The 4000-nt window shown below is 44.3% G+C and overlaps 1 long non-coding RNA gene across 1 annotated transcript; it reads right to left on the reverse strand.

The window, feature by feature from the left end:
* Positions 1-428: 428 nt before the first annotated feature.
* LOC111731537 lies at positions 429-2498 on the reverse strand. Its single transcript, XR_002777192.1, has 3 exons — positions 2386-2498; positions 1875-1988; positions 429-751 (listed from the first exon to the last, which is right to left on the reverse strand). It is a non-coding gene; the product is annotated as an uncharacterized LOC111731537 (long non-coding RNA).
* Positions 2499-4000: the final 1502 nt, after the last annotated feature.

The raw sequence follows: 4000 nt of genomic DNA on the forward strand, positions 1-4000 counted from the left end.
TCAAGGTTTAGCTGCGAGGTCACGTCCATTGACGTCAGCTCCCTGTCTCCCTCTACGTCCGGCTACATTTACATACATCAAGGAAATTAGGGCATTAAAAAAATATGCAAATCCTGCGCGAAGAGGAGCCGGTGCATTCCTGGCGCGATCGCCTTTTATTGAAGCTTTTAATTAAAGGGGCCAGTTGGCGAGCCCATGAAACAACCGCCAAAAACCCCAAAAGAGAAAAATAAACGCTGTAGCCTTCGGGAACGGTTGTTTCGGCTCCTGTTCTGTGGGCGGCTGAGGACCGCCGGCTGCCGGGCTCGGAAAAGAACAGGTTAGAGGAGGCAGCTCCAGCCCATGCATAATCAGGGCTCCGCGGCGCCTCCATTCTTTCCTCCTCCTCCTCTCCTCCTCCTCCACCTCTCCTCCTCCACCTCCTCCTGCTCCCGCTCCTGTTGGTTCCAGCGTGTATTATTTTTAATACTGATGCATATGTAAAGGTATATTTGCATTTTTTAATTCGCGAAAAGTTGAGGTTATATCGTTTTATTGATTTCCCTCCTTTTTTACTTTTTCTTTCTTTTTTCTTTCTTTCTTTTTTTCTACCTTACGTCTGTCTCTCTTGTCCTTTTATGTCTTTATTTTTTGGCGAGTGTCTGTTGCTGTCTCTTGCAAGATAATATGCACAGTTGTCCCTTTGCTTCTCTTTATTTAAGGCTCCAAATATGCACATCTGTCATATATGTAATGCCAGCTGTATAACCTCCTGGTTTGGTCATAAAAAAAAAAAGAAGACACGGTTTTTTTGTTTGTTTGTTTTGTTTTTGTTTTGTTTTGTTTTTCTTTCCTGACATACCCCCTTGATGGGCTGTAATGCCCATTGCTCAAGGCTCAAAGTTTGATTGTCTAATTAACTTCAGATTAACAAAAACACAGTTCAGGCCAGTGCATTTGAGATAATGTATGTATAAAGGGAAGTGACTCCAAAGATTTCTAAAGAATTTTTGTGCTGATAACTGAAATGTGCAGCATTCACTGCCCTATTGCTTTCTAGCATTTGTTATTGCTGAAAAAAATCTTTTTAAAAATGTGTAGACACAGCAACCGACAGCCTTCTGCAAGGAAGACATTTTCAACCATGTTGTATGTTGTACCTTATCTGCTGAATTCAAAATTTACTGAGTTTCATTTTTATCTTAATATGGCTGGAAACAAGGCACGTTATCTTGATTGAAAAGCATCCTTAATTCCTGACTTTAAAATGAAAACAAACAAAATAGCCGACTATATTCAGCCAGTTGATTTGCCCTAAAATACACAGGCCTTGAGTTAGATTTCAAGCAATGCTAATCTTGTTTATAGAGTAGAATTTTCCTTTCTGGCAGTATATCTATTCAGCACAATGGCTTTTGAAAAATATATACGTATAAAGTCCACTTTTTAAATTTCTCCAAAGCTATTATTTTTAAAAAGACTGAATCGATAATTGCATAGCCACAAAGAACAGCAAATATGCACACATGCAGCTTATTCAATTAAACAAGTCCAAGTACATGCATAGGTAATTAGTTTTCTTATGAATGACTTACCTGCACAGATACTCAGGGCAAGACTCAGCCCACCCCAATGGCTTTCATGTATAAATATTCACATGTATTTTCCCCCCATTTTAAACCTACAGCTGTATGCCATCTTTCATGCTGGACTATCCAGCATCCATTTTTAGCACCCTTAATTCTTATGGTATTTCCAGCCTTACCTCTGGCTGTAGTTTTCCAAGCCTACACCAAAATGTTCATATGGTATGTCACCCAATAAAAAGTGGTCAGATGGCTGCACGTAAAACATTAAAAAACAGAAACACATTCATCCTTTAGGTTTGCCCTTACCTTGCAATATATAGCAAGATTATCTTTTCTAAAGCACATTTTCAGCAAATGTTATGAATAATTGCAGGATTCCACAACTGGTTGCAGGATTGCTGGTTTCTGGGGGGCACCTGCCTGAGTGAAACAATTCAGTAGGTTAAATGTCTCTTCTAGTTTGGCTGCAATTCAATCGTGCGTGGCGATTTGTTCCTGCCTGGATTCTGGCACATACCTGCCCACCTTTATGCAGGGATCAAGACAAATACACGGCCACGTTGCAGGGTATAGAGTGGCGGTGTATATATTTAGATGGTAGTAGCAAAGAATGTGTGTATGTACGGATGTCTGTGCATGCATGTGTGTACAGACGCGTGTGTGTGCGCGCGCTGTGTGACAAGGGATACAGAGAGGTACACCTCATATCTGATCTTTCTGTAATCTTTTCTGTTTCTAATCTCCCTTATTGGCGCATGGTAGTAACCTGAAGCATCTGAACCGTCACGGTCACTGCCTTGTGCGCGCTGTGGCTTACCCCTGGGGCCCGTGGCTCGGTGGCTCTCTGGTTCCGTGGGTGTTGTGCCGGAGGGTGGGTAGCGCCGCTGCCGCCGCCGCCGCGGGTCCGGGTACTCTGTCCCAGCCCGGCAGCCGAGCGCGCGGTGCCGGAGCCCCCTCCCACCCCGCCTTCACCCCCATCCTCCCCACCCCGCCCCTCGGCGCCTCCCCCGCCACCCCCACCGCCCCGCATTACCATATGGAGGCCGAGTCTCTGCGAATCACAGCAGCAGCGGGCGGCATTTGAATAAGCCCCTCAACCCGGCTCAGACCCCAAATCCTCCGCAAGCAACGTGCCCTGCACTGAGGGCCACGACTCCGACCAGTAACCTGGCAGCGGCCGACACCTCCCCAAAGTGCCCAGGGCGCTTGGGAGAGAGAGTGCTGGGCCTCCCACTTGCTACTTTTATATTAACTTGACTGATAGGATCAGACAATAAATGGTAGTGGGGAGAGGCAGAGAGAGATACATACACACAGAGAGACTGGGGGGGGGGGGTCGGAAGTGGGGGGAGAGGGGTGGGGAGGAGAAGAGAAAGGAAATAGGAGAGGAGCAGTGAGGGGAAGAGGGGACAAGGTGGAAAGGAAGACAGAGGCAGAGGGAAGGAGAAGAAAGTGGGGAAAAGGAGCCCAAAGGGCTGAGTGAAAGAGTAAAATGGGAGGAAGTGGGGAAACGGTGGGAGGGGGAGAGAGATATCCAAATATTTGAATTTGGACTTTCCGAGCTAAAAATACCACCTCACTGAACTTCACAACCTCCAATTAGACACGTGTTTCTCACCCCTCCCACGTCACCGAATGATTAATTTGCAGTCTCAATCAGAAATAATTACTTAGAATTGTATAGCAGATATAGGATTTAACGGAAAGGAGCCAGATTTGTGAAACACAGCAAAACCTGACATTTAAAGATGATGTTGGCCCTCTCACGTTAAAAATTTAAGGCTTGCCTTAAAGACCCAGGCACTTGCTCAGCGTTGTCCTCCCAGATAGGGAGACTCAGGCCCTGAGTCAAGAATAAGAAGTGTTTCTAAGTATTTTTGGACTTTAAGAATTTTTCTTTCCTCCTCTTTGATATTTGATTGTTACAATTTTCTTCTTCACGAATTGAAGATATTTACCAAAAAATACCGATGAAGTGTGGGTTTTATAAAGAATGTACTACAAAATTTCCCCACATTTTAACTTAAGATATAATTTTAAACGTTAGTTTAAATACATAGCCAGTTCCATTTTGAATACTAACTCTTTCAATAATAACTCGAGGTTCTGAAAGCATTTTCAATGCGCCCCCCCTTATCTTCAAATCGGAGCAGTGATTTCCTTGCACAAACAACCAGAATCATAATAAAATCTCCAGTCAGCTATTGGATGTACCCATTGTAAATGTCCCTCTTGGTATTCAGAAGCCAAACCCCCTCCTTTTGAGACACACAAAAAGAACGCTTCTGATTAATAATCTCTTACGCGGCGCACTGAGGCCGAAGGCAAAGAGCCATAGGACACCAGAGAAGGGCGTAAAATTCTTAGTACCTAGAATTTCAACACAGATTCCAAAGACGTGCTAACTGCTAGGTTTCGGTAGGGGGATAATA

This window comes from Pteropus vampyrus, unplaced genomic scaffold (genome assembly GCF_000151845.1).
Source record: "Pteropus vampyrus isolate Shadow unplaced genomic scaffold, Pvam_2.0 Scaffold11, whole genome shotgun sequence".
NCBI classification, from domain to species: domain Eukaryota; kingdom Metazoa; phylum Chordata; class Mammalia; order Chiroptera; family Pteropodidae; genus Pteropus; species Pteropus vampyrus.